The following is an 11,504-nucleotide window of genomic DNA, read 5'->3' as shown; positions in this document are numbered from 1 at the left end:
AGGTCAGATGTAGATTGAAACGACCTTGCAGATTCTTAACCCTCCTTCCAATTAACAGAACCAACTCAGAAATGCAAAAGACCCTGGCTTGGAGCACTGTCATCCCTTTATGTTCAGAAGGGAGGGAAAAAAAAAAAAAATTATAAAGGAGAGCGAGGACGAAAGGGGGTTTCCTTCGCTTAAACAGCAGCTGCTGGAGACGGGAGCCGGGGCAGGCGGGAGAGAAGGGCTCTTAATTACAGTCTGTGAGCCACCCACGGAAAAAAAAAAAAAAAAATCGGTGTCAAGGCTCCAAGTGGGATATAAAAAGGAGGGAGTGCTGTCTGGGGCTGTGGTGGGTGTGATGAGCTGTGGCCGGGCTCTGCTGGCAGGGATGGAGGGATGGTGCAGCGGGATGGGGACCGGGCAGCAGGTCGCCGCTGCTGCTGGCGCAGCCCCTTTGCCATCGCACTGGGGGAATTTCGGGTGCTGCACCCCGGGCGGGGGGGGGTGGGGGTGTCCTTCCCTCTGTCCCCCCCACCCATGACATAATCCCTCGGTGGCACCGCTGGTCTCGCGCAGCCTGTGGCACTTTTTCCCGCTGCCCCACGCGACGTTGTGGCTTTTTTTTGGGGGGGGGGGGGGACGGGGTGGGAGGCAGGAGGGTGAGAGCCGGGGGTCGGGCGGAGGCGTGAGCCACGCGTGTCCTGCGCGGGGGGGACACCCGGGGGACACCCCCCTGTCCCCGCGGGCTGCCGGCGGGTTTGGGCTGCGGGGCGGGAGCAGCCAGGCTGCAGCGGGGCTGAGCAGCCACAAGAGAGAGCCAGACGGTTGCCGGAGAAGCCGGGGCTGCGGCGGGGGGAGCCGGTGGCCCGGCCGAGGATGCGCATCCCCCGGTAGTGCCGCTGCCGGTGCCCGGGACTGGCCGGCAGGGAGCGGAGGGGACCCGGTCGCGGTGCCCAGGGCATCGCTGCCGCTTTGGGATCCGGCTTCGGGAGGGAGGAACCACCCCGTGCAAAGCGCAGCTCTCCCCAGTAGCTGACGCTGGGGTTTGCCGGTCCCTGAGAGCTCGTGGAATCATTTAGGGTGGAAAAGACCTTTAAGATCATCGAGTCCAACTGTAACTCAGAGCCTTGTACTGGGGCTGATGCCCTCTGCGAGCAAGAGCATCTCCTGCTTGTGCCCTCAGCCCGCTGGCAGCATCCCCTCGCCAGGGCCACTGCCCCGTCTCCCTCTTTGAGTTGGCTTTGGCAAACACAGGAGGGTGAAAAACAAGCCGGGTGGCAGGGAGAGGTGCTGAGCATCCACGGGCCCTGCACTCAGCACCTCCGACAAGCCAGGTTTTGATCTCCTTATGCACAAAGTGCCAGTAAAAGCTGGGGAAGGGAGGCCCTCTGGAAGATGCTGGGGGTGAAGTGGGCCGGAGGAGAGCAGAGGGGCTGCAGGCAGGGGCTGTGCGAGCTGGGGGTGACAAGCATGGGGCAGGCACCCAGCTGGGACAGGGTGGAAACCCTCTGATGTGCAGTGCCAGCAGGCTGGGCCGTGGGTACCACGGTCTCCGGGAGGTTGCAGCCGTATCCCTCTGGACTGCTCCGTGAGAAAGGTGTTGGGGCTGGGTTTGATTTTCTTGTTTTATTTCCAAACTGGACTTGCCTGAAAACAGAGATCTGTGTAGAGAGAGCTGTGACTTCCCCAGCACTGTCCTTTAGTTACCGCTGTAGAGACGTCTCCAACCCCCCTCACAAATGCTGTTGGCAAGTTGTTTCTCAAGTCCCAGAGAGTTTTCTACAAAAAGTTTTCTTGGGGAAGGTAAAAAACCTTAAATAAAAGAGAAGATGGGCTTGATCCTGACGCAAGAAGGAATGAGCAGAAGCCAACTCAGCCCTCAGCACCTCTGGAGCGAGATGCTCACCTGAGCAAGGCAGCCCTTCCCCGGGGGCCAGAGCAGAAGCAGCAATGCAGAGGCAGCAAGAGATGGCTCAAGGGGCTTCTCGTGCTCCGCCCCAAACCCTGGGCTCTCTGGGCCCAAGGAATCCCTGCACGGCTCCGTGGCATCCCCGGTGTGGGACCGACCCGACCTGCAATCTGGAAGCCATCCCCTGTCTCTGTGCTGGACTGTTGCTGAGTTTTCCTTCTCCCCCCATCTCCCTTCATTTCCTTTCTGGCTCTCGCCGGGCTCCTTCTGTGGTTTGAGCACTTCGGCTACTCCTGCTGCTCCTTCCCCACCTGAAGCCCTAATCCTCCGCCAGTGACGTCGCCGGGGGGTTGTTGTGGCAACGGTTGGGATGAGGTCAGGATGAAGGGATGGCTTTTTCAGGTGGGGGAATAGGCAGCACGGCCGCCTTGGCTTCGAGAGACCGAAGCAGATCTTTGCAAGTAAATCTTTGCATGTAATAAAGAGGGGGAGACTGGAAAAATCTCTGATGCCTCTCCAGAAATTGCTTCCAAAGAGAAGGGGCTAGGTTGGTCCCTGGGTGAGTCCCTGGCTCGGAAGGGTTACTCCCTGGATGCATTTGGCCTGTTGTTTTTCCGTCAGCAGCTTTTTAAAGCCGTGGGGTTGGGGAGCCCTTTGGACTCTTGGAGGCCTTTGCAGACAGTTTAATGGCTGTTGGGATTCCTGGGGCCTCGGCAGGAGTGCGTGCCATAAACCAAAGGGCTAGGAGAGCTGGGGCTGGAGGACGGTGGCTTGCTGGTTGTGAAGAGGGGTAGAGATGTGCTGGATAAAAGCCCTGAGAAGAGGAAAATGAGGTGCAGGTAGAAAACCTCACGGAGAAGGACATGGAGGAGGTCCATATCCCAGTTTCCCCACCACCCAGATGAGGATGCAAAGGCTGACACGGGGAGGTGACCTGGTCCTTGCAGCTGAGCTCCTGAGGTGCTGGTGGCAGATCACACAGAGCAGTGATGCCGGAGCAGCCCCTTCCCCGTGGGATGGAAATTCCCAAACTTGAGCCTCATGGAGCAAACCCCCAGCTCCCGGCTGGCTGAGCACGGCCCCGCGTGTCGGATGTGGCTGAGACAAACCGGGGTGCTGGGAGAGGCTGAGCTCTGCCCCCCTGAGTGGTGGGTCTCTACCCACCTCTGGGAATTTGCGCCCCCAAGTCTCCGCTGGAGCCAAACGGCCCCGCTCCGCTGGCCCTGGCAGGGCTGGGACTTGTGCCAGAGGGAGCTTTGGCCCAGGATACCCAGTAGACTTGACAGCAGCCGCCCAGCTGGATTTTTCCATGCCTGACGCTGAATTTACAGTGCCGGATGCTGGAGCAATTGCTGGCTGGCTTGTTGTTCGAGCGTGGTCGTGCTGAGATCTGAGCGGCGGAGCTCTGTCCCTGCAACCAGAAAAGGGGACCGCAGGCACCGGGAATGAAAAGAGCAGCGGCTGCAGCAGCAGAAACGCAGGGAGCAGCGGTCCTGGGGCTCATGGAGGTGCTGGGACCCCAGGGAGGCACAAAGCAGTGCCCCGTTTCTCTCGGAGTTTAGAAACTCCTCTGGAAACCTAGTCCTCTTGTGCTTGTTGTGCCACACGGACACCCCAAAGTGACCCCGTCTCCCACCACGCTGCGCCCCAGGGTGCTCGGCCATCTGCTTTCCCAAGGATGCTCTGCCTGGGAGAAACCCCGCATCCCGGTCCTGGAATCCCAAGACTTTCCTCCCAGCTAGGAGCCAGGGACCGCAGGGACCTCGGGGATGTGGGATTCCTCATCCCGAGCCCCTTCAGGGTCCCGCCGTGGGTTTGTCCATCTCCCAGGCCACCGCGGAGTCCTTCTACCTCTTCCCCCACGCTCCAGAGCTGGTTTAATCAGCTCATAGTTTTCATTTCATGCCTTTCTCTCTCTCCTTTTTTGAGGGGGCAGTGAAATTTATACAATATTTAAGCAGCATAGTGGAGTCCTGGAAGATATTATTAATGTAAAAGGGACAGGCTGGAAATGCACTTGAACCTGGTTACAATTAGAGGGTGATTTTTCTAAAGGTCAATGAATTCAGATAATATCCACAGGGGGGAAAAGAAATTTAATACCTTTTTAGTGAATTAATTAATTATAATATTATATCGGCTTGGGGTTCTTTTCCAGAGTGATTAAGGGAACGATCTGTCTTCGGAGAGGCTGGGGGAAGTCAGTGAGCGAGCGAAAGACTGACAGAGGGAAGGGAGAGAGGGGGAGAGTTTAATGGGAGAATAATGGAGCCTTTTCTTTCCTTTAAAAACTTACTGTATTTCCAGGCCACATGATCCCCGCCTGCCGGGTCCAGACCCTTTCCTTACAGCCTCCCCAAAGGCCGTTGGAGGGATTAGTTTGTATTTTTTATCTTTCCAAAATGGCTTTGGGTGCTTTTAGCTTCTCAAATGCTGGACATGGTGCAGAGGCGGATGGACCCTCTGTGGCATCCCCATCCCTGGTGCCAATGGCACCGTGCCCAAGGGCTGGCAAAGGGGCTCTTGCCGGGTCTCTGTGTGGGGACACGGGGTCCCCAGGTGGCATCGAGGGATGTGGGCCTGGCACAGTGCAGCTCCCGGCCCCGGGGAGCCCCCCGGCCGCAGCCCTCAGCCGTGTTGGTTTATCTCCAGCCGGAGCCGAGGCTGGAATTTACACTTTCTGCTAATCCAGCCAGCCCCAGAAATTAATTACAGTCTTGTACATTAAAAATTAACATAACCTTTCTGGATATATGTTCTTATAGCACGGGAGTGGGCCAGAGTCCCTCAGCTGCCTGTAATTGGAGCTGCTTTTCCTCTAACTCTTTCCCCCCCTCCCCTGTTTTTTAAAGAGGTGGACATTTGAACTCATTAATCATGAAGCCCTGTAGCTGGTAAAGTTTAAGAGGTTTGTAATTGCATTTGGTCCTGGCAGAGTTTGCAGGGAAGGGGGGAGAGGAGGTGTCGCCCCTTGGTCGCAAAGGTTTAAGCGGATATAAGGGCAGGGGCGGCCACGTTTGCCCTCGCAGGGGCATCTCCTGGCAGGGGTAGGGTACCAAAAACCTGGCAGGGAGAGTTATCAGGGCTCGACTGCAGGAGAGATGGGCCAAGAGGTCGTTTGCAGAAGTTGCTCTGCGATCTCCCAGTGCCCCGTGCGGATTCCAACGGCCGCTTTTACTCTAGAATAAAAGCAATCTTTTCCCGGGGGGCTATAGCACATTTCCACTTTTTCGCTGAGCCACGGGCTGCAAACGTCCCGGCAGGTCCCAGGGGAGTAGATGTGAAGGTGTAGAGGCTGGGGGGGTGACTCGGGCTCCGGGGGCTGAGCTGAGCCCCGTGGATCGAGCGTTCCCACCACTGAGTGGTAACATACGGAGCGGTGGTGATGGGATTGCTCGAGACAGTTTGTGCCTACCGTTAATGTGCCTCTAAAGCAAAGTGTGCGTCACGGGCACGAAGACCGTCCTCACACAGGGGTTTGCTCTCCGTGGCAGCAGCTTCGCATCCCTGGGCTTCCGTCCCTCCGGTCTCTGCTTCCCAGCTGGGGCTGGAGCCGCCTGCCCGACCTCCCCTGGGTGGTGGGGGAGGTCTCCCCGCAGAACCCTGGGTGATGCTGCTGTGTCAGGGCACGCTCCTGGGGAAGGGGAATTCGAAAGGGCCAAGCTGTGATGCTGGGCTGTGCTGGTGGCTCAGAACTCGGGCTCTGCTGTATGCCATGCCCTGGCAGGATCCAGCACTGCCCCTCTTCTCCCATTCCTCCCAGGGAAGCATTCATCCCTCAGCAGGCTCCCTCCTCCTCCTCCATTGCCTCCAACGGGGCAGAGCACTTGCCAGCCCTTTGGGCATGCCTTTGCTTCCCTCCTTCCCCATCTCTGGTCCTTTAAACCCCACCGTCTTTTATCAAACCAGCCCTTTCATTTCTCTTTCCTCCCCCCTCCAACACCACCACCTCCCTCCCACCACCTCCACCTCCCTCAGCCAGCCAGTGACTGCCGGAGAGAGCCAGCTCGCTCCCATTGTGCTATCTTTGGGTCCTAAATTAAAATTTATGACATCTTGAAATGAGCAGTGAGGGTAATTTTGCTTCTGAGCGAAGATGCTAATGAGTCCCCTTAATGGCGTGAATAAGGAGTTGACGGGTCGTGTGTCACTTTGCGCAGACCGTGCTGGTGGTGTAATGGCCGCAGTAAGTGTCTGTAATTATACCCTGTCTCGCTGTATTTTGGCAGCCGTTGTGGGAGAGCAGGCGGCTCAGCCGCGTACAAGGCAGGGGGGAGGGAGAAAGGAAAAAGGCGGGGGGGGGAAAATGCCCTCACCTCCTGTGCTTCCTCCATGCTCCCCGGACTCCGCATCCCTCCGTCCGAGCGATGGCTTGGCTGGGCTGGGCTCCGGCTGGGAGACAGGTTGGCTGTGGCTGAGTTGAGGATGGGCTGCTCCCGTCTCCTTTTTTCCCGTTTAAAACGTGGTGACAAACCCACACGTGGCAGAGCCGGGGCTGCGGCCGAGTGCCCAGGGTGGGATGGCAAAGACCTGTTGGACCCGAGCGTGTGGGACAGCCCTGCTTGAAGCCGTGGGCGATACAGGGTCTGTCCTCACCGGCCCCCCAAAAACATAAGGTCTCAGCTCTGTCTGGGGAGCAGATTGGGGGGGTCCCCTCCCATGGCTGGCACTGGGAGCCCCCCAGCTATTCGACTCCGATGCTGTCCTGGTCTTTGCTTCCTTTCCATCTGATTTCATCCGTGGGGATTGTCCTGACTCTGTTTTAGTCCCTCAGGGTTTTTTTTGGCTATTCAATCTACTGCTGAAAGCTTCCCACAGAGAGACAAGTAGCGTAGAGGCAAGAAATGGTCCCCTGTCACTCCCTGGGGTGTAAAACCCACCGCTGTCACCTCAGCAGGAGCCCAACCCTCTGGTGCAGTGGGGAAACGGTCCACCTCCTAGTGATGCTCCACGCCAGCTCCTTCGGGATCCAGCCTGGTCCCTTGGCCTGGCACAGGGATGCTGCCTCCAAGAAGCTTGGGACAGGCAGGACAAGACTTTCCCATCCTGGCACAAGGAGCTGCTGGGAGCTGCCATTTCGAGGAGTCATTTTGCAGTCAAGCTCTGTGCACGTACATCTGGGACTCAATGCCGTGTCCCGAGTCAGATTTTGCTCAACTGTACTGCTCAGAAGACTGGGCGTTGGGTCAAAAAAGCACAAACCAGCTTTCTGAAGGTTTTTACCTGCTTGAGAAGATGGTTCTGTGGACAACCTCACTCCCAAGTCTCCTTGAGACTATAAATGTTCCAGTCCATGCTCGAGTTGTTAATTTCTTGGGAATACCTGCTCAGCAAAGGGTGGGATGGTGGGTGACAATGCTGAAGCCCCAGGTGGGCCGGAGACCCTCTGCTGTGGGGACAGGCTGAGAGAGCTGGGGGGGTTCAGCCTGGAGAAGAGAAGGCTCCGGGGAGACCTTCCAGCCCCTTCCAGTCCCTAAAGGGGCTCCAGGAAAGCTGGGGAGGGACTCTGGAGCAGGGCGGGGAGCCATGGGACGAGGGGGAACAGGTTTAAACTGGAAGAGGGGAGATTGAGATGAGATCTGGGGAAGAAATTGTTTGCTGTGAGGGTGGTGAGCCCCTGGCCCAGGTTGCCCAGAGAAGCTGTGGCTGCCCCATCCCTGGAGGGGTTCAAGGCCAGGTTGGACGGGGCTTGGAGCAACCTGGGCTGGTGGGAGGTGTCCCTGCCCAGGGCACTGGGGGAGAACTAGGTGATCTTTGAGGTCCCTTCCAACCCGAACCATTCTGTGATCCTGTGTCTGTGGGAAAGGGCTCCTGCTTGGATGTTCTCTGGCACTGGTTAGTCCTTGGTGCAGCAACCTGGTCCCTGACCCAGACAAATATGTGTTGTCACAGTGCATAAAATGAAATGGTAGGACCCAAACCATGCCCCAATGAGCTTCCCAAGTGAATCGGGCTTTAATTTGCTGGCTTTGGAGGAGTTTGCAAGACCCGAGGTGTGTGTGTGAGGATTTACTCACGGGAAAGTGCCCGGGGCAAGGGCAGGGCTTTGCTGGAGGAGAATATGACAAACAGTAGCTCCAGTGCCCAGCAAGGGACGGCTCCTGGGGGTGCGTGGAAGCCGGCTGGGAGTTTTGGAAGCCGTTTTCCCTCCCAGCCACTGTCACGGCACATCTGAGCTCACACCCTGTGCCTTCAAGTTGAAAAATAGCGAGCGGCTGGCTCTTTTCCTTGTGTCTCGGGGCTTGGGAGCCTTTGAGCCACTTGCAGAGGATGATTTACAAACTGCGGAGAGTTTCCTTGGTTTGTTTGTGTAGGTGGATTTTTGTTTATGTGTTTCTTGAAGCCTTGAGAGCCCTCAACATATTTCTTCCTTTCCTCCTCCTGCCTCGGCCTGCACCCTTCCCAACATGAGAGATTCCGGGGCGATCCCAAGCCAGGAGCATCGTGGGCAGCCATGGGACCCCTGGCCAGGGCTGAGCCCAGATGGAGGGAGATTGTTCTCTGCACCGTAGAGATGCTGTTGATACGGGTGTTGGGGTGGAATTTATTCGCCCTGGCTCTGCCCATCCTTCCTTCACGTCTCCTCCTTGCTCTGCCATCACCAGCCGCCGCCTTCAGCTCCTCGGGGCTTTTGGGGACCGTTTGCCATCCCATCTTTGTGGCAGGAGGGTCTGGAGCTCGGTGAAGTGGTGGCTTTGGGCACAGCCCCATTGGCCAGCACTGGTTCGAGGTGTCCCTTCGGGGATGTGCCTTGTGGTCCAGCTGCTCTGCTCTTTTCCAGGCTGGAAGGATGCGGGTTTAGCTCTGGGCGCTGGCATGCCCACAGCCAGCCAAGTCGTTGTCACCTTTGGAGGTAGCGGGGATGATTATGAGGATAAAAGCATTTGGATGCAGAAAATATTACCGCTGTGGGTGTTGCATGCTTGTTTTTAAAAGAGCCTGGGAGCTCCTTGGAGGCGAGGAAGATGCACGTGGTCTTGGGCAACGCGGGGTTGTCCAGAGCTGCTCGGTGGTGGCTGATGCTGAAGAAAGCCACAACAGCCCCATGCTCCTGGCACCGGGGTCCTGTGGGTGCTGGTGTTGCTGGCCCCATGATGGGTGGCCCAGGCAAGGGAGGCTTCACGCGGCGCAGCCCCGGGGATGCCGGCGGCCGACATGAGCCCCGTCCCGGTGGGAAGTGAAGCTCTGCCACGTCAGAGCGCCGGCTGCCTGCAGAATCAATACAAGTGTCTGTTACAGAGATACACGCGGCGGCGTTTTAAAGGACAATATCAATAAACTCGGGAGAGCTGTTAGCAGGCTGCGACGAGGGCTGGCGAGCAGGCGCTCCCCGCGCCGGGGAGATCACGACCATTGAAATATTGAAGTACTTGCATATAAACTGCGCTTTCAAGTATTTTTGACAAGGGTACTAATTAAATCTTAATTGACACTGCACTAATTAGCTTCTTAATTACATGGAACCACATAATTAGCAGCACACTCTGTGCTAATTGTTAATTAGGAAAACCAGGCTTCCCCCTACCCCCCCCCCCCATCCCCGCCATCCCTCCCCTCCTGTTGTCGCTTTTAACTAAAGAGCCTCTGGTGGTAGGAGGAGAAGGAGGAAGAGGAGGAGGAGGAGGAGGAGGAGGAAGAACTGGAAGAAGAAGAGGAAGAAGAAGAAGAAGAAGAAAAAAAAAAAAGTAACTGGGGGGGGGACAGGCTGTGAAGCCTGGTGCAGGGGCGTCAGGGGGGTGGTTGTGCTCCCAGAACATGGCACTGGGACGATGGTGTGTGGCTCCAGCTGGGGGTTTGGGCAGGGGGACAGGGACGGGGGTGTGAGATGTGCTGTGGGCATGAGTGGGGAGCACTCGTTGAGGTTCGTTAGCAATGACGTGTTGACGATGCAGCACAACCCTCCTCCTGGAGCCACGAAGCCCCATGCCAGCCCCTTTCCTGCGGCTCCATCCAGGACAAGCCACTGTGGCACCGGGCAGCTGCTGGGGGTGCTGTGACCCCCCTCCCCATGCCGACAGACCAGCTCCACCAGCTCGGTCCATCATCGCCTCCCAGTCCCTGGCGTGCTGCTGCTCTGCCGTGGGGACCCACAGGTGCATCACAGGGCAGGTGATGCAGGCCCATTGCTCTGTGCTGGGTTGCCTGACCCCCCTGCCCCATGGCCACATGCCCCAGAGAGGTGGGTTTTTTCCCCTTCTGGCGAGTCTGTCCACTTGCTCCCTTTATTCCTTTGCTTTTTCTGGTTTTCCTGCCTTGCTCCATCCCTCCTGCCAGACAGCAGGCAACGGGAGCATCTCATCACCAGGGCAGCAAAGCTTTCCCTTAAATGCGTCCTTCTCAGCCCAAAGCCCCCTCGGGGTTTAGTTTGGCCGCTTGCTTTGCAGGGGTGGGGGCCCATCCTCCCCGAAATGGGCTCGCCGGGGTGGCTGCAGGCACTGACCTGTCTGGGTGCTCGCAGGAACCGCCGTGGCTTTGCTCCCGGGGTGGATTTTCATACTTCGGGTCTCTGTGTGTGCAATGGGCATCGCAGGGCTCAGGGCTAGTGGGTCAGTGGGGCTCTGGGGCGGTGGTAGCTTGGCACTGTGTTTCAATTCAAAAAGGTTGAAACCCGGGTTTGGTAGAGGAATTGCTCTGGATCTGGCCGTGCCGCTGCCACACGGGACCGGGGCTGTTACATCCCAGCCCCTGCATCCCGCTGTGCACCGGCCCAGCTACAACGCCTGCTCCCCAAATTCCTCCCCTCCCACTGGGGATGGCTGCCACGGGGCGATGCCCTGGACCACGGCACGCCGTGCCCAGCATCACCACCACCACCTCCGCATCTCCCAGCCCCAAAAACTGCTCCAGCAGCAGCCTCGCCACCCCGGCCAGCCCGTCCTTGCAGAGTCAAAACCCAAGGCTGCGGTTCTGCATGTTTCTCCCTCTCTTTTTTTTTTTTTTTATTTTTCAAATTTTTTTAAGTTTATTTTTTAATAGTGCAGTTTTCCAGGAAATATAAAAAAAAATAACTTAACGGCTGCTGCGGAATTCGTCTTTCCCAAGAGCCCGAAGGAGCGGGATGCAGAGCGCGGTGCAGCTGGGAGATGGCAGCCCCCTGTTTGTGGGGAAAGAGGTGGAGGGGAAAAGAAAATATCCGTATTTTCACCAGGGGGAGAAGAGGAGGAAAAGAAAAGGGGAAAAAAAATAATGAAGAGGTGAGAAAATTGTTCGCATTTGACAAATCTTTCTAATTAGGGGCCAATTATGTCCTCAGATTCCTAATTGGGATTCCGGCAGGTTTTCAGGCTTGTAGGGTAATTACAGGCTCGTAATTCTATTAAGATGGAAATTTGGGAGAAATACCTTATCATAACATTTAGATTTTACCATCTGTGTTGACGGGCTGCGGGTTGGGCGGGAAGGGGGTGCTCCCGCTCCTGCGCTTGGAGCCCGATCCTCGGCTGGTGCCAGCCGGCATTGCTGCGGGCAGAGCCCGGCTCCGGGGGACGAAGCGGGGACAGAGGGGTCTGAGCATCATTTTGGTCCCCAGGGGCTTGTTGGGGTCCTTTGGGTGCTGGGAGCGTGGGTTTAAGCGGAGATCTCTGGGGCTGTCCTGCGACAGGAGGGCTGG

Source organism: Chroicocephalus ridibundus, chromosome 20 (genome assembly GCF_963924245.1).
Source record: "Chroicocephalus ridibundus chromosome 20, bChrRid1.1, whole genome shotgun sequence".
NCBI lineage: Eukaryota > Metazoa > Chordata > Aves > Charadriiformes > Laridae > Chroicocephalus > Chroicocephalus ridibundus.
This window is presented reverse-complemented; position numbering follows the sequence as displayed.